General features: G+C 33.7%; 1 long non-coding RNA gene across 1 annotated transcript in view; it reads right to left on the bottom strand.

Moving 5' to 3' along the window:
* Positions 1 to 209: 209 nt before the first annotated feature.
* LOC309666309 overlaps positions 210 to 20226 on the bottom strand; it is a 267121-nt gene continuing 247104 nt past the window's right edge. Inside the window, exon 5 of the long non-coding RNA XR_014267036.1 lies at positions 210 to 2428. This is a non-coding gene — a long non-coding RNA (uncharacterized lncRNA). The remainder of the gene's footprint in view (positions 2429 to 20226) is intronic.

Genomic DNA, 20226 nt, shown 5'->3' with positions numbered 1-20226 from the left:
AGCAAATACTAGTTGGTTTACTTATTTTACTTTATATTAGTCACCTTTTTTAAAAAAATTATTTTTGGCTGCGTTTGGTCTTCCTTGCTGCGTGCGGGCTTTCTCTAGTTGCGGTGAGCAGGGGCTGCTCTTCGTTGTGGTGCACGGGCTTTCTCATTGCGGTGGCTTCTCTTGTTGCAGAGCACGGGCTCTAGAGCGCAGGCTCAGTAGTTGTGGCACACGGGCTTTGTTGATCTGGGGCATGTGGGATCTTCCTGGACCAGGGCTTGAACCCGTGTGCCCTCCATTGTCAGGAGGATTCTTAACCACTGCACCCAGGGAAGCCCTATATTAGTCACCTTAATTCATGACTGTTGTTACCTTTAAGAATCAATATTTTATTGGACTACCAAAAGAGATAGTTATGTCAGCTTTAGCATTATTCACTTTCATTCTATGTGCTTTTGTGGATTCTCATAAATAAGCTTTATGACCTATATTTAAGAGTGCATATTATTGTTGTTATTTTTTTTAGTACCTTTACCTTGTAGAGCATACTGGGATTTTGCATTTCAGCTTTACTTTCCTTAAGTAATTTTTGGCATTTTATGCCTTTCCCTTTAAGTCTAATTCATATTAGCAATTAGAATTTGAAGAGAATTGAATGACTCCAGAATTTTAAAATTTTTTCCCACTTTCTAATAACAGCAATAATAAATGTGCTATAATTTTAAGAGTTTATGTATATTTATATTTCTGGACAAAGATTCTTAGATTCTAATTTCATAAAAGTTTTGATTATTTAGTTTCTCAGATCAGATTTGATGATATAATATAATTTCTAGTCTATATTCAGTAAAATCATATACTGTGAGTGGAAAAGGAATAGGAAGCATGCTTTGGAAATCAGCAATAGTGAAAGTCAGCATGGAAAAATCTCTAAGCTTGCAGTTATGCCTTCAGAGTTCCAACTCTAGCTCTGTTGTTACCTATTATCTAGGTGGTAAACGTGATACATTTATGGAGCTAATTTGAATAAACTTTCTAATCCTGTGTATTTTATACAATTATTGTGTTGATGATTTTAAATAATTTTTTTAAAAGAGCTTTGTTCAATCAAAAGAATTATGCACTATAAAATTATCTATATTATTAAACAGCATAAAAAAGCAAGGTAAGCTAGAAATAAGAATAGCAAAATATGTCCAATAAAGGAAATTGCCATAGAGAACGCTCAAGAAAAAAATGAGTCACTTGTTTATGAGAACTAAGAGGTATCTTGTCACCATCAGGATACAAATCAAAATAATGATGACTATGGGCCATTTTTAACACAAGTGTAGTTATAAGTTAAGAAAACATTTTTTCTCCTGTTAAATATTAGTCCAAGTAAACTGATCTTACTTTTTTTTTTTTTTGGCTGTGCCTCACACCATGTGGATCTTAGTTCCCCACCCAGGGATAAAACCCATGCCTCCGCATTGGAAGCACAGAGTCTTAACCACTGGACCACCAGGGAAGTCCCTAAACTGATCATTGAAAAACCATTATGCTATAGAGATTTTGCTGCATTGACAGGAAAAATCTTCTCATGACCAGTGTAAAGACAAGTTCCCGAAAATGTTAGTGTCTCCAGGAAGTTAACCTGGACTTTACCTTTCCACGTCTGTCATTGACAGCTATGATGTGTATGCCCTCATGGTAAAGTTTAGCCATCCTTTCAAACTTTTGTTAAAAGAGTACAAGATATTAGTTGCAATCTCTACAATTTCACATAAATCTGAAGATAGAATTCACAAGGTTTTCTATTTTTGTGTAGACAAATGTCCAGATTTTAGGCACTGTTAAAAAAAATCTGCTTGCTACTCTGTAGCAGTTCTCAGGCTCATAAACATTTTCTAGACCATAATGTTTTTGATGTGTTGTTTTAGGAGCTTCTAATCAAAGCATGTTATATTCTTATACTTTAGCATGTATTTTTAAATTTAACAAAGGGAGAATCTAAATTTCCAAGAAAAAAAAAAAAACACGTGGGATTAATAGACAAAACAGAACTTTTAAGGGTATCCAATTGACAGCACCAGCATAATAGCACTAGTGGGCTGTATTAAGGCAGTTTTTCTGCACTAATGAGTAGCTACCATTTCATGGGTGGAATATCCACTATAAGCTTTGGGACCTATGGGTGGGTAGTAACGCTGATTAATTTACCAATTCTCATTCTCTGCATGTTGCTAGAAACTGCTTTCTTTTTCTCCATTCCAGTAAACACTTAATATTAAGAACTACAGTGTTTCATTGTCAAAATAAGGGGAAACTGGCCTTGGGCCACATTTGTAAATCTACATTCGAGTACAGCATCAATCAAATCTTACCCGAATGCCAGTGTGCATCTGGGTATTACAGATGTTCAGTAGAGTCACTTCATCTTCTTTCCACAAAAACAGATCTAGGGAAAAATTTTAAAACAAAACAAAAGATAAAAACAGAAGAAATAAATTTTATATTACAACTCTACTTCATCTACCAACAATAAGTTGTAGACTTATATATGAGTCTGTGCTATTTACAGATTATTACTTGTACACATTTAAGCATATTCAGAGTTCTGTTTCTCTACATGTTTCCATTTCATTACTTTTTCATTTATTCTAGATATTCACATGACTAAATATGAGAGAGTTGTTACTCTGAAACTACTCTATAGTACAACGGACATTGCCTTTTACTTTGTTGAATGTTTTTTGCTTGAACTGGTTAGAATATTTAGAGCACTGGTTTTAATGTACTGGCTTGACATGAAGTGACACTAAAATGATGTCCCCGAGGCCTTATGTTCATTCAACCGAGTTAAATAAAGTTCTTGTTCTTAAAATGAAGAAAATGTAGATATCTGCAATATTCTCTGAAGCTTACTTGAAAATATTTAACTACTTTAGATAACACCTACATTCTTTTAGATTTATTCTATGTTTTCCTACTAATTAAGTAAGTATTTTTTAATGTCACCTTTAGGTCCAAGAAAGAATGGCAAATATTTTCATTTTTCTTTTTAAAATGATTTTTAGTCAAATATTACATTTCGTACATTAGGTGGACTATATTATAGTTTACATTTGCTTAAAACTCTTCCATAAATATTATATAGGATACAGCAGAATTGACTAAGAGTACATATATTTATAGTCTTATAGTACAAATACTGAAAATGAACACATATGGTAAAATATTTGTAATTAATTTAACTAGATTATTAGCAAATCACATATAGACACATTGGTTCTAAAAGAGATTATCTTCCCAGATTAAAAAGAGTAAAAAAAAAACCACCGTGGTATTCAAAGAAAAGGTTTCATGGTAAAATATTTCACAAAAATAATTGTTATTTTAACTTCCTACTATTTCTGGTCACCAGCACAGTTCATAAGGTGACCAAGGATTACATCACTTCTTAACAATGGCCTGACAAATTATGCATAGACTTTTTAGAAGCTGGTGACATGAATTGAGAAAAAAAAGAAAGCATCATTCTTAGTAGCATTTTTTAAATTTAATGCCCTTAACTATGAATATTTTTTAAACTTAGAGACCAGAGAATTTATCATAGAGAATACAAATATAATAAATGTATATCAATTTGCTTAAAAGAAGTGACTATTCAGACAAGGTCTTCTACCCACTTGGGTCTACTCAAATTTCACACATATTTTTTTTTTCATATTTTGTTTTAATGAAACAACACTTCTGGCAAGTCCTGTGTTTAATTTCCTAATATGTACAAAACCCTGCTATTTGAGTGGCAGATTCACCAGCCAGAAGCTGGCTCTGAACATGTCAGATATATTGGCACAAGCAGAGCTCAGGTGCTGTTGGAAGTCCCTGCCAGCGGGTCAAAGTCAGCTCAGAGTTGGAATCAGAGCCAGGAATTATATCTGGGTCATTAGGCACTGCGAGCAATCATTGCAGCAGGATCAGATTTCAGACAAGCAGTCATAGTCGATGGCCTGTCACAGGTGTGCTTGGTAGACATGAGTGCATGGGGGTGGTGAGAAAAATAAAGCAAGCAGTCAATCAATGTTGATCTCTTTCTGCTTTTTGTATCTTTTACATAAACACTGGCCAATCACAGAAGATGAAATGTGGAATCCTAAGTCTGTGAGCTGCCCACAATTGATAAAACGATACATGATAACAAAAATTGCTCCCAGATTAATAAAAACAGATATTTTTATAATACCACAGCTTACTTCTGCTTTTCTGTGCACTCCGATTTTACACTTTAAACTGCGATATTTAAATTTTCGTTTCTTTCCTTTCTTCGTACTTTAAAATTTGTATTACAATTTCATTCACAGCTATTGTATTATTGCATGTATTCTAAAGATAGATTAAAGAATTCCCATTTCAGTCATGTAATTGAGCTCTTTTCATTATAGATTTTGATTTTAGAAAATCCTAACATATGTGTTAATTTTAAAATATGCTTTCTTTTCAATTAAGAGTAATTAAACTACCTTAAAGAGTTAAAATGGAATTCCAGACCTTCAAGTCAGTTTATAATTGTACTTGTACATTAATACCTGATATTTTTTACATTTCATCATATCTGATGATTATCTTTTAAAGTCTCCATTATATTAAGTATATACTAGAAACTCACTATTGCAATAATGTGGAGAAGTCAATTTTACAGGACGACTTCAGAAACAAACTGTCTTCGGAAGAAAGCCTTTCTCCATGTGAGTAACCAAATTCACTTGAAAAAGATGTAAGATAAACTCACTACACGTCAAATTTTGTTTCTTAGGTTATAGTTTGTATTAAAGTTCAACTTTCATACTATAAAATTCTTCTAACAACAATTTAATCTTTTAATCTGAAATACCTAGTGTGTAGTGCTACTGGGTAGTTTGTCACGTCATTCTCTATAGTGGTTATTAAATAGACCTGAGCAACATATAGCAGAATAATATCATCTACACAAAGCACATTTATATCTAAAAAAAGAGAGGGACCTAAGTTATTCAAAACTGAGGAAAGCTCTAAGTGAAAAATCTAAAAATAAAACTGAGTACTGAGATAATGGGGCTTCACCTTATAAAAAACAAGTGTATCTAAAAAATTACCTATTTTTCATAATAAAATGTAAATATGTGTTCCTCAGCAAAAAAAATGTAAAATTATATTTAAGTGTGTGGTATAATTTTCTAGTAAAATCCAAGTAAAATTAATAATACTCAATAGTTGTAAAAGATATCTGGATTTATTTTAATGTTTCAAAGTGGTCAAAAGAAAAAATAAGCACCTCTTAATAAAAGAAAACAAGTATCAAAAATCCTCCTTTTTCTAACAGGCTACAGCTTAATTTTCTTTTAGATTCTTATCATTCCCTAACATTTGTGAAAACTACGAATATTTGGTTTTTCAAATGGAAATTAAAAAGTTATACAGACACATATGATGAAAATGAGAAAAAAGATTCAAAATGTGGTCATGGTGAGGCAGGAGACAGATGGGCCCCCAGGGCAAACGGTTCGAGTTCGTTCCTTGTGGACCGATACTCCGAGATGGGAATAACAGGACAATTGAGAGAGGAGGCCGGGCCCTGCCCAGATAGAAGATAAGAGACCACATGTTCCTCATTCTTGAAGTAGGGAGACCTCCCTGACTACACATGTGCAGAAAGGCTCCTTGGAGCTCAACAGGGGAGTGATGCCAACTAATGCTCACTTACCCATAGGCCCCTTCGGTAGAATCCATCTTGGCTAAGAGATTCGCATGCACACATGGGAAAATCCTGAGGTACACTAAATATGGACTCTGAACCAGGCAAATCAAAATGATTGGTCAAAGGAAACACGGATGAAATGCCCCATAAAGGTGATTCAAACTGTCACGAGGGCACGACTCTCTCTCTGAGCCTGCCTGTGTGTCTATTCACACGTACTGTACTCTTTTTTTCCTAATAAATACTTTACTTGTTTCACTACTTTCCGTCTTTGTGGGAATTCTTTTTCTGCAAAGCCATAGGGCCAGGGCCTTGTCACTGGCCACTGGTCTAGTGGCTAGGATTCGGTGCTCTCACCGCCACGACCCGACCTCAATCACTGCCAGGGAACGGAAACCCTGCTTCAAGCTGCTGCAGGCCGAGGCCACCTGAGATCACTAGCAAACAAATTGAGGCAAGGAAAGAAAAACAAATATATGTATGCATAAATTTTTTTTCAGGCACTTTGCTAAGTATTTTTCAGTTTTCTTAACCTATTTTTATCCTCACGACAGTCTTACATGATAAGCATAATTTTGCCCATTTTACAAGTGAATTGAGACTGAGAACAAAGAGTCTGAGGTCAGAGTGCTAATAACAGACAAAACAACAATTTGATTCTAAATTCAGTTGCCTTCAGAAACTTTGTTCTTTTCTCTTTATATCTCAAAATGTCCTGTAATAGCAAATTTTTGCATAACAAGCTTAACCAGTCATCGGTATTTATTAATGCCCCTAGTTTCCTGTATGGTGACTGCATCACTCCCTTTCCACAGTTCAAGCTGCTGTACTTGCAGCTCCTCATCCGACTGTGAACAGATAGTAAAGGACTAAAGTGGAGAAGGAGATCTGTGTCCAGCAAAGGGCTCACTCAACTAAGATTAATGGCCTATCGCACCAATTCTAACATGCCACTCAGAAGCCAATGATTGCTACTAAACTCTTTTGCCCTTTGACATTACTCTAAGACTTCCTGGTCAAACTACCAGGGAAACCAGTGATGGTACTTCTCTTTCTCTCACAAACTGTAGCTGTTCTAAATGCTCAGATTTCCATTAACTGAAGTTTCAGTTGATGAACAGAACAATTCTCTACTACAAAAATTTGGGAATCGCTGAACATGAAATAACACACTATTAACGTATTTCATTTGCCCAACTCCTTTTCATACTTCCTAAGTATCCACAGTGTCCCTAAAGTTTTGCCTGTAGACCTACATCACAATCACCTGGGGTACATATTAAATGCAGATTCCTTGACCTAATGTATTAAATCTCTAGGTATGGTACCTAGGAGTCTGTTTTTTTAACATACTTCCTTGAGGATTCTTACATACATTAATATTACATATAAGTTTATTTACATTTATTAATATTAATATTTTAGACAAATCAACAAAATTACAAAGAAACCAACAACACTGGCCAATAGGCCACAAGATCTAAAATTAAGATGGGAGACAATGCAGATCAAGGATTTCTGGCATCAGCAGTTATCTCGCACATTTAGCTAGCTAAGAAATCCTTGGTGAAGGGGTTTCCAGGAATCCAACAGTCAGAAAGTAGTCAATGTAATCATTATTTTCAGGAAGACTGTATAGAAATAATTTAGTGGATAATTTTATCTCCTTTATGTTCTCAGTTTTCAGATTTTTCTTACTTTTATAAATATTATATATATATTAATGTGAATATATACAAATTTATATAAGAATTACATAAATACTTATATGACTATTATACATATGACAGTGAAATTACCTAAACTGGTCTATTTTGCAACACTCTATGCAAGCAGAGTAAAAATTTCAAATGACTAAGTGTTTACAAAAATGTTATGGTCAAACTCTTATGGCTATACTAGCAAGGCTACTCAAATTAGAACTGATTTGTCTTTCTTCTTCAGAACCAGTCATTTGCAAACTGAGGCAAATTGAGCCACTGTAGGTAAACCGTAGGATTCTAAGGTGATGGGACTGTAAATTTATTTAGTTCTTATTTAGTACTTCAAAACAAAATTATAAAATTGGTCACTTAATTGTCAGCATACGCTTGGTGTCTCTAACAGTGGGATTTGACGAGATTCATTAAATTAAAATGGTATCAATTTTAACTAGCATTATGAGTCAGGATAATCTGCAACATAGAAAAATTCCATTTTGCTTTCTTCCCCCCTCTAATCTGATATCTATAAAAATGCCTACTGCAATAGGATGGTTGTTTTTCATTTACTGTAGTTAATGAACCCACTGAATTCTCTAATATTATTTAAAACTGTTCATTGAGAAAACAAAACTGCACTACATAAAATCAGCTAAGGAATATCCTGTGCCTCAGGCATATTGTTATACTGTCTTTACTATAACCAGAATATCGAAATTTCTCTTTATGTCACAGGAAATAATTATGTTTAACTTTTATTTCATTTAACAATCAAAAACTCTCTCAAGACTATGTTACTTGCTTTTTTATTTTCCTATTTTTTTATTGCATATTAGGTAAACAATGAAGGTGACTTCCCTTAAATCGCTTATTTAGTATACATTATAAATCTCATAGGATATGCTATGTTTTATAGAAGTTAATTAGATGTATTTCTTGGAGAAGCCACTCCCTCTGTGTATATATCTTGGGCTTAATTTACTGATACCTAAATCTTTAACTTGAGAGATAATTACAAAGATAAATACTAATTCAGAATCCATCAGAATGTAAAAATAATTTAAATCCCTTCATTCATGGAGCATTATTTAATTAAGCACCAATGGGTTAACCATTGAATTTATCAGGAAAAAAAGTGTATGCTTTTGATATTTTTGCTATAACTGTTAAGTAGACTCACAAACACAAAATTTGTGCTGTAAGTATATTTTACAGCTTTACACTAGTTAGACAACTTCCATTCTTACAACAGTTTTAATTTTCTTTGACTTTTGAAGAAAATATTGGATTCTCCTCAAATGGGATTATTTTTGTTCATAGAGGTCACTTAAGATTAGCTGAATGAGTAAAATTAATTAAGGAATTTAAATTGAAATCTGCGTATAGGCACAATCTAAGTAGGTTTATATGCTATTGACATTGACTATGTGACTCCGGTTTTGAGAAAATTTGAGAACTCCCAGAAGGTTGAAGAAAACTAGTTAAAATTGGAGAGGGGGTGGAAAATAGGAAAGGAAACCAGAATTTCAAATCTCCAGCATGTCATCAAATCACTTCCCACTCTGGATCAAATAAGTAGAGCCTGGTGATGAGGAGTTTGGGAAGAGAACCTCTTATCCAGCAGATGTCAGTACAACAAATCAAAATGAAAGACACAGAGAGGCTAAGAAGAATTGGAAATGCAACCAGAGCCCTCAGCAAATTGGACTGAAGTCCTAGGCTGGTCCTGAGTTAATGGGGAATAAGGGATTCTACTGAAAGACTTAGCAGGATGGCTACAAAGAGTGGGTGGTAAATGATGTCTGAAGGCTAATTCCTCATTGTGTGTCCCAAAGGGTAAAGTTACTATAGAAAGTTTTTAACAGACCGATGTAGAACACTTTCAGTGGAGCCTCTAGTGGCTCAGAATCTGCTCTAAGACACAAGAGCCACAGAAATTGACCACTGCTTGTGCTTCACCAAGACGTTATAGCATTTAAAGGGTGATGTTTTCCTGGACTGGAGGTTCACTTTCTTAAAATTCAAAGCTAATACAGTGTTCATTAACTGCTGTCTCGTTCACATCTTAGGGAATAATCCAATCCTGGAGACATTATAATGTGTTTGCCAGAAATTCTTTATTAATTTTGTTCAGCTGTTCAGGAATTCACCCAGCATTTATTAAATACTTGCTAAGTTCTTCTCACTAAATTAAATATATCTCTTTCTCTATGTGTCTGTATCTCCCTCTGCCATTATAGGTAGCTCTAAGCACATTTACACAGATATATATTTTTACATATATATATACATATATATGTATATATATATTGCATGTAAATATGCAATGGTAAATCTCAGTGTCTAAAGATCACCAGGAACACACCTACAGTCAAACTTGTTTATGTATATGAACTTGCTGTAGTAAGAGAAATTGTGTACCATGAGAATTACGGCGTATATAAGTAAGAGGAAGTTAGGGTAAGATTATTATAGACTTGATCCTATTCTGAGTAATTTGGAGCAAAATTTAAGGAAGTATAGGTTTGTATGGGACTCGGTGCTGTCAGGTATTAAGGCTAATTTGTGATTTGAGTATCTTATTTATTTTTATCTAGGCCATTTAGATTAGCTGAATAAGTAAAATTAATTAAGGAATTTAAATTGAAATCTGCATATAGGCACAATCTAAGTAGGTTTATATGCTATTGACATTGACTATGTAACTCCAGTTTTGAGAAAATTTGAGAACTCCCAGAAGTTTGAAGAAAATGAGTTAAAATTGGTGAGGGAAGTGGAAGAAGTCAAGTTAGGCCAGAGTTGTCATTGGAAAAGCATTAGCATTCATATCAGCCAGGAGAGACAGATGTTTGGTCATTGTGATGTTTACATTTGTGGTGGTTTGTATTGTTCTATCATAGTCGCAGAATGAGCTCACCTAATGTTAACATTCTCTGAAGTTCTTAATGCCCAACAGGGCACACCACAACTCAGTTGTGAGATGCTGAGCTGACTATAAGCTATCAGCAGCTATATATACAATTTTTCTCTCTCAGTAGCTACACGAAATAATCAGATTTTTACATCATAGCAGCTTGATTAATACCTGCTTAATATAGAAAGGATAAAGCTGAGATGAGTCTTACAAGCATGTAGGAAGAAATTTTAAAATTATCCAATACCTCTATACTTAGTAAAACAGATAATATGATGAACCTGTGGTAAGAGAGCTTGTAGTATTGCTTTGTCAGATATTTAGAGAAGCATTTGAAGTATAATTTTTTTTTTTAAAAGACACACTTTGAAAAGAAAAGAACAAGAAATATAAGCACAATATGAGTCTTTGAGGAATTTAGAGTCTAAGAAAATTTACTAACTTTATAATTGGCTAGTGATGCAAGGTACAGAGTTTTTGCGTAAATCAAGATAATGTGTGAAAAGTGCTTCAAACATTTGACATGCAAAGGTATTTTTTCTTTATTAATATTAGATGCATCTCTATTTTTCTTTAGACTGGGGATGGGAAAGACTAATGTTAAATAAATTTGGAATTTTTTAAAGTTTAGAAGTCATCCTAATTCAATGATTTGGATGAAACTTTTAAAATTACATGATTTAAAAGCAATTCAGTCTGGAAAATTAAAACTATCAGCAAAAGGAAAATGTAAATTTCCCCCTCAAATTGCTACATTTATCTTCTGGATGAGTTTTATCCATTTTTCTCCATACAGTTTCATGAAAAGCAGATGTTATAACCATGAAATGGACTTATTAAACCCTTGGATTAGAGTAAATCACATGTCCTGCAGACAGCTGCCAAGAACTAACCATAGAAAAAAATAATTTGTGGGACACAATGTGGTAGAATAACTTCAATTGCCCTATACTGCCCCCAAAGGTAAAAGTGAAGAGAAACTACTAGAAGTTATTTGAAGAAGAAAAAAAATCTGTAGCATTTCATGCGTAAAGAATGCACTTGAAAGTTCTGCCTAAAAAGAACAACTGTAACAGTTATTTTTATGATTTTTTGAGTAGTGTTTTTGGACTTCTATTGTCATCTGGGTTTTATATGTTATGGTAGTTATATAAGTTGCATTGAAATTATGAGATATATACATTGTTGAAACTATCTCTGAACAGCAATATCTAAGGGGAGAAAAGCAGACTTTGTGTGATTTTTGCCAATAATCACTTTGTGTAATTACTGTCATCCTCATTTTGATAACATTTAATAAAATTAATTGCCCTTATATACCCACATTTATCCTCATAATGGATGATACTATAATGTCATATAATCTTCTAACTAGACCAGCAAAGTGTATGTGAAGGTCTTAGTTCGATGTTCCTGTGAACCCACAACCTTTGAATTTGATCAGTTTAACCCCCCTTTACAGGTTTAGTATCATTTCAACCTCTTGGATTAATCAAATTTCTAACTAGAGGGAGTTTAAGGAACCCTACAAAAGTCAGCAATTTAGTTTCAAACAAAATTTGCAGTGCTCCTATGTGACGTTCATTTAATCAAAATTTCAACCATTGATTTATTTCTTTTGATGTGTAATTTCAGCTAGCTGGCAGTACTTGGCTCACCTTTCTGCACCTTCAAAATTCCCTCAATAGCTATGTGGATTGAAAAGGAAAAAAATAAATCTAAGTTGATTTTCAGATGACATGATCATGTAATAGAAAATCCTAAGGAATCCACTAAAAACTATTAGAACTAATAAAATAGTTCAGCAAAACAGTTGCAGGGTACAAGATCAATACACAAAAATCAGTTATATTTTTATATACTAGTAGTCCTAAATGGAAATTAAGAAGACAATTCCATGTACAATAGCATCAATGAGAATAAAAATAATTTGAGGTAAATTTAACAAAAGACCTATAAAACTTATACTCTGAAAACTACAAAACATTATTGAAGGAAATTAAGGATGACCTAAATAAAGGGAAAGATATTCTATGTTCATGAATGGTAGTACTCTCTAAATTGCAATCTCTATAAAAATCCCAGCTTGTCTTTTTGAAAGAAATTGAAAAGGTGGTCTTACAATTCATATGGAAATTCAAGGGATTCAGAAAAGCAAAGCAAAACTTACTATGAAGGTACAATAGTCAAGATGGTGTGGAAGTAGCATAATATAGGCATATACAATGAAGTAGAATTTAGAGTGTATATATAACCCTTATATTTAAAGTAAATTGATTTTTGACAAGAGTATCAAGACAATAAAATAGAGGAAGAATAATCTTTTCAAAAATTGGTGGCAGTTCAACTGAATATCCATAAGCAACAGAAAAAATTTGTACCGTTTCCTCACATCATACCCCAAAATTAACTCAAAATGGATCACAGACCTAAATGAAAGAGCTGAAAACAAAACTCTTAGAAGAAAATATAGGAGTAAATCCTTGTGGCCTGAAGTTAGTCAAAATCTTCTTAGATAAGACTGAAAAAGCACAAGTGACAAAAGATAAAAATACATAAATTATAAATTGGACTTCATAAAAATTAAACATTTTGTGCTTCAAAAGAAAGTGAAAAGAGAACCTACGGAATAGGAGAAAATATTTGCAAATCATGTATTTGATAAGAGACTTGAATCTATATATATATATATATATAGAGAGAGAGAGAGAGAGAGAGCTTTTATAATTCCATAGTAAAAAGACAAATACCCTAATTAAAAATGAGCAAAGGATATGAATAAAAAATTTCTCAAAGGAAGATATATAAATGGCAAATAAGCACATGAATAGATACTCAGCACCATTAGTCGTTAGAAAAATGCCAAGCAAAACCACGAGATGCTACTTCACACATTTTAAGATGGCTATGATCAAAAAGATAGGTAATAAAAAGTATAGGCATGTGGAGAAATTGAAACCCTCATATACTGCTGGTGGGAATGTAAAATAGTGCAGCCATTTTGAAAAACACGTCGGGAGTTCCTCAATAACTTAAACTTAGAGTTATCACATGACTCGGAAATTCTACTCATAGGCGTATACCCAAGAGAAATAAAACTATATGTCCACACAAAAACTTGTACACAAATGTTCACAGCAGCTTTATTCCTAATAGCCAGATGGTGGAAATAACCCAAATGTCCATCACTTTAATTAGGAACCAAAGAGTTTCTACCAGATTTGTAAGGCTTTTGTTTTACAAATCTGTCCCAGTAAAGGCCACCCTCAAGATAAACATCCTCCATTGAGTATTTTTTTGACAAATACTTATGGTAGCAATAATATAAAATTCAGTGTACATGGTTTATAAAAATTCTTACACAAGAGAGTACATAATACTGTACTGGGGATAGAATATTTTTTCATCAAAATATTAAGGTCTTGTGAATGCCCCTGCAATATTTTCTGTTTGGAAAAAAATCAAAGGATTTTGCTGAGGATTTTGCAACAATCATAGAAAACTGGACACAATTTGCATTTTTCCCAGATCTATAACTGGGCTCTGGCCACTGAAAGAAATTTTATAAGCAAATCACCTTTTAGATACAAATATAACTAAGAAGAAATTAGTATTTCCTTGCAACTACTAAATAAATCAAAATAAACATTTTAATGATATTTATCTGAAGACATGGCTAAATTTTAGTTTAAAATTTAGTTTAAACTTTGGCCCTTTTAATGTCAAATATTTTTTCCATAAATAAAAAATTGCAAAATCTTTTGTACTTGTTCTCAATATGCATCAAGAGGAGGGTGAACTGGACAAAAATCAAGCTATTAGGAAATAAAAAGGAACATTGTGAGGTTAAAAAAACAATTTATTTTCATAAGAAAAACATGATCAAAAAATTAATAACTTCAATATATATACAGTGAAAAGAACATTGGATATTTTGTAAAATGTAATAAAAAGTAGAAGACAAATTAAATGTTTTCTAAGAAATCAGAGGAAAAGGATAGACATAATATCGAAAAACTAAAAGATGTATGAGAAGATTAGGTGAACCAATTAACTTATAATTCAAGAAGAAGCAAATGGAGACTGGCTAATAATGAAAAAATAAAGGGATATTTAGGAAACTGTAGGATGTACATATTGATACAAGGAAAATAAACTAAAATAAAGCAATATGGAGACACAGCTTAGTGCCTAAGACTGATATTATTTTTTTTAAGTTAAGAATAAAAGGAAACTTGAAAAAAGATTCTAGATTGTCAGTATTTGCCTGCAAAATAATTACATGAGGCTAATCTAAAATTTTTCTTCACTACTAGGTTCCAGAAGACAATGATCAATCCACACAGCAGCTTCTTTCTTTCTTTTTTTTTTAAAAATGTTTATTCATTTATTTGGCTGCACCGGGTCTTAGTTGCGGCATGTCGGATCTATTTCCCTGACCTGAGATCAAACCCAGGCCCCCTGCAGTGGGATCGTGAAGTCTTAACCGCTGGACCATCAGGGAAGTCCCCACAGAGTGGTTTCTTGAAAAGTGATCTGGATCAGCTTGAATGGCGTTTTTTTGCCAAAGGAAAAAAAAAAGTATTTTCAGCTACATAAGAGCTTAGAAATGAACACTAAAGGGCAATAAAGTCAGTATATATCAAAACTTAAAAGATACTCTTAAAAAGAAAAACATATATAGTAGATATACTTAAAAATATTAATGTAAATGAGCAATTTAACCTTTAAAGAATGTAGAATAGGAAGACATTAAACCCAGATAAGGCAGAGGCCCTCCCTCTAAAAAGGTAAAGCAGAAATTAATAAAGTAGATAATAAAACAAAACTAAAAAATTTGGTTTGATTAATAAATGTTTGTCTAAAAAATAGAATCTTAGCAAGAAAAGTTACATAGAAAAGAAAAGCAAAGACGATTAACTCAGCATTCAGTAAAAGAAAGAAGACAAACAAAATAACCATAGAGAAATAGGAAGAATCAATGTAGTAAATGCAGACATTTATAAATAGTAAATTATAACACTAATAAAAAACTGAAAAACTTTTCCTTCATATAGAGTCCAGTAAGAAAATTTTCTAAGAGGGGTAAATCAAGTTAACAACAATAAAGAAATACAAATACAGAAAACTGAAAATTGTATATACTAATATCAAAGAAACAATTTTAACAAAAACCAGAGAATACTATGCAATGCCATACTAAGTTGAATTAAATATCAATTATGTGAAATATTTTCTGAGAAAATTTTCTAAGAAAATAAAATTATTAAAAGTGACCTAAGTTAAACAATAACAAGCAAGAAAATTAAATGTTTTAAAATCAACCTTGTAAAAAAGTTCATCTTATAAAATTTTAAAGATAGCAAAGAAAAAAGTATATCCCAAAGAAAATAAAAATCTCCCCAGTAAGAAAATGAGGAAAAGTGCCCTAATTTGTTTCACAATGCTATGAAATCTCTAATGCCATTTTGATCATGATGGATTTACTAGTATCCAATGTGCCACCTGACATAAACAAGTAGAAATCTGGTAAAACATAAGAAACAACAGCTTTTAGATATTGGAAAAAAGGTGACCCAGGACTCTGACCCTTGAAAGAAGAAACAAATGAGATGATTTTTACTATTGCCTTAGCTTTCTCAGAAGAGTTTTGGACAGTAAAATGGGCTAGGGGTTGGGAGCAACTCAAGTAGGGCACAGCTGTCTAGCTGTGTTGTGGAATCAATGATCAGAGTTCAGGGAGACTATAGCAGAAGTAACTTTTGGTGCAGAGTATCAGAAAAGAAGGAGCCATAAGAAGAAAGGGATCCTGAAACCTGCATAGGATTCCCCTTGAATGAACAATAAGGGTTGCATGTGGGGTAATTCTCCATTATGCTAAGAAAAAAACTACCAGGAGGCAATAAGGTAAACAATTCACAGACTGGGCTAAGAGACATTTAGGTATGACCAGCCAGAATGAAGAGACCACATCAGACCTCGTGGAAATTCAGTAGAGGCCATGGAAGGTCTAAGCCTTTCTAGCAGGGCTAACCTAGTCCTAAATGAAAAGCTACTCTAAACCCACCCTAAAAAGTCATGGAGAAGAACTGAGGCTCCCGCCAACAGTCAGCCATGTGAATGACCTCCGTGGAAGTAGAGCTTCTATCTCCAAACAAACCTTCAGATGACTGCATTCCTGGCCAATATCTGATGGCAACTACATGAGAGAGAGTGGGTCAGAATTCCTGATCCACAAAACTGAGAGAGATAAGGTTTACTGTTGTTTAGCTGCTAAACTTTAGAGTGATTTGTTACATAACAATACATAAGTAAAACACCACGATGAACCCAGTTACCTTCACCGATTAGTGTTCAATCTAAGACACCAGAAGCCAATGCTAAGCCCCAATTTCTGTCATCCCTTGGGTGGACCAACCAGTTACTTGGGGGTGTCGTTATTTCATTGGACCCCTTCCATAAATAGAAGGGAATTCACTGTCCTTCTAAGAAAATATAAAAATCTAGGTACAGATTTGTCTTTCTTGCTGGAAGGACTTGTTAGTCAACTTGTAAAATACTTATTTCATCACCGTGGCATGCCCACAATATGGTGTTTCACCTGGGGATATAATTCATGGCAAAAATTGTGGTATTGATCTCACGTGCACAGAGATTGGTCTTTCATCATTACTCATCTATAGAGGGCCCCATTTTGATAGAGCAGTGGAACAGCCTGCTGAAGGCTCACGTACAATCCCAGCTGAGGGATGACACACTGTGAGTTTGCGTACAAATTTACAGGATGTAGTATATCCTTTAAACCCACAACCAATAAATATATTGCCACTCTCCCATAAGTAGGTAAGGAGAGAGAGAGGAGTGCTCCAGACAGAAGTCAGGAGAGAGAGAAGAGTGCTCTTACTATTCTATTTAATAACTCACTGGAAAAAAAAAAAGTTTGCTTCACCATCCTACAACCTTGAAATTAATGGATTTGGAAGTCCTAGTGGTCAAGAGAGGACTGCTTCCAAAGTATATGCAATCAAGTTTCTAATGAATTGGAAGCTAAGTATGCCCATGTCCACTATCTAGTAGATCTTCACTTGTTTTTTCCCAATTAATTATATAAAATAGTTTTTACAAAGTAAGATCACTTCTAAGATTTGATTATCAACTATACACATAATGCCTCCCATAAACGTGAAAATATTCTCTGCATAGAAAACATTTAAAACTGCCAGGTGAGAGATAAATAACCAATCAGTAAAATAATGTATCTCTAAAATTAGCATCATGGACTTTAATTACGTTGCCTCTCTTTTTATACAATACATCCTAAGAAGAATCACTCATTTAGAAATTTACATGATAATTAATGTGAATTCCACTTGAATCTATTTATGTCATCTAATCTATACAATCATATCAGTAATGTTACCACCCACCATTTAAAAACCATGTTCTTTCTTGTCCTACATCCACCTCTTCTCAACTTTCAGGAATGGTGGCTCATCCTGCTTCTGGTTCTCTTAAAATTCACATTTTCTTCTCCCCAGGGTCATTTGCCTGTATGGGTTCAGTGAATCACTAAACCGCAATCTCATTTCTCTAGACCATTAACTTTATTTTTGTCCTTTCTTCATTAAAATTTTGATTTTTTTTTTTGGCAGAAAATTATTCATGAGGAAATGTCATCTTAGCTACCATGTTCAGGCACTTTCAGTTTGAAGCCAAAGACAATTATAGTGAATTATAAGTTACACCTTTTAAACTGAGGTGGTTGACCATGCGGATATTTCTGGGTATGTTAATTCAGCATGTATGTAGCATCTAAAATAATTAAGAGTTATAATTTTTACTAATTTGTTATTATTATTAACATCAGATTTTATGCAGAGAATAAGAATGTAAGACACAGTTTCTGCCTCTGAGGCACTCACAGGCTAGTAAAGTCACGTTGAGAAGTGTAAATCCCTGGGGTATCTGACAAAGATTCATTACACTTAGAAATCCCCCTATTAAGTCTTCGTATTTTGGTATATGATCTTCTCGAGTCAGAACAACTTCACAGTGTCCAACTTAAATTGAAGCTGGTTTAGATCACACTTTATACTACTTTTATTTTTACTTTTGATAGTTACAGTATAAATTTGATCATCTCTCAAGTTATATCAAAATAAATTTGTCCACACAAAACAAACCAATATAAATGGTTAACAAACCAATATAATTTTTTCCAACATTATTGTCACAACCATGAAGGTTTTTAATTCCTTAGGTTTGGGAATCACTAAAGACCTGATTCTGTTGAGGTGTATGTCAATTTGTGATAACACCTCCATAGAAATGAAGCATTGAATCATATGTTCAGACCCTGTTTAAAAATAAAAGATGAAAGAGACAAAGAGGGGAGAGAGGATTTAAAAGAAGAAAATGGTAAGGAAATATAAAAGCAAGCAACAGAACTAAACTAAATTTTGTCTTTTAAATTCCTTACATTTAAAAAAAATACAGGAATTTACTGCAATTTGTTTTGGTGGGTGATACTAAACAGACTTATTGCAATTTAATATTTGATTTCTAAACTTAATTTGGGGAATAAGGCAGTGTTGCAAAAGAGCAGCTGTACTAAAATAATTAGTAAGAGGGGCAGGATAAATCAATCAGGTCAAATAGTGTCCTTAAGATTGATGATTTTTGATATTCTGGACAAATTTTAGCAAATCTCACTTATCTAAAGTTAATTACCTGAAACTGAAAATATTCATAATCTAGTCAAGAAGTCAGAAGAAAACACCCACTCTACCAAAATGTTTTAAGAAGCCAAAACATAATTGAAACACATAGCACTGAAAGTCTATGCTTAAATTCCTAGTTTAAGGGTAAGGGTAAGATTCAGTTGCTTGAAAATTTCTTTATATGGATTTCTCCCTGCCTAACAGTGCTCAATGAATAAAATATCACTATATTTATAAAGCGAATAAGTTGGAAATTTTTAAAATTCTTCAGACTGCATGTAATATAAATGGCTATGCTAAAATAAACTTGATGATATGCAGATATACAAGTTCAATTAAATAATGTATGAATTGTAAAGGAATTAAATATGAGCTTAAATAACTTCAGACATATCACACATTTCCATTACATTATCAATCTTCAATTTATGTAGGAACTATATAGTATAGAGAGCAACGTACTCTATAATTAGTAAATAAATCAATCAAAATGGCAGAGTAGTAAGATCCTGAGCTCACCTCCTTCCGTGGACACACCAAAATTACAACCACATATAGAATTATCTCTGAGAATGACTTAAAGACTGGTATAAGGGATTTTCTGCAACTAAAGATATAAAGAAAAGGTCACATCAAGACAGGTAGGAGGGACAGAGACTTGGTCTAGCCAGAACCCACACCCCCAGTGCAATAACCTACAAGAGGTAGGGATATCACAACTGTGGAGGTTCCTTCTGAGGTGTGAGGGCCCCAAGCCCCATGCTGAGCTCCCCAGACCAGAAGACCTGTACCGGGAAGATAAGCATGCATAATGTCTGGCTTTGAAAACCAGCAGGGCTTATTTCTGAGAGAGGAGGTCTATGGGACACTGAGACTCTGCTCTTGAAGGGCTTGTGCACAATCTCGCTCACTCTGAGTCTCAGCACAGAGGCAGTAGCTTGAAAAGGGCCTGGGTCACAGGAGAAGTCGATTCATTGACTAATTTTAGAGCATATGCCTGAGGGACAGGGATCTGATAGAACTTTCTCTGGGGACAGAAGCACTGTCAGGTGCCATTTTTTCTTTTTTAACTCTTTTTCCATCTAGCTGGCTTGGCACTGGCATCAATTCTGTCACTCCCCATCAACTTAGCTAAAGCTGTGGGCCCTGCCCTGGTGTTCCCCTGAGGACCAGCCCCTCCTATCC

The sequence above is a fragment of the Balaenoptera physalus genome (assembly GCF_965194825.1).
Source record: "Balaenoptera physalus genome assembly, chromosome: 8".
Lineage (NCBI taxonomy): Eukaryota > Metazoa > Chordata > Mammalia > Artiodactyla > Balaenopteridae > Balaenoptera > Balaenoptera physalus.
This window is presented reverse-complemented; position numbering and strand designations above follow the sequence as displayed.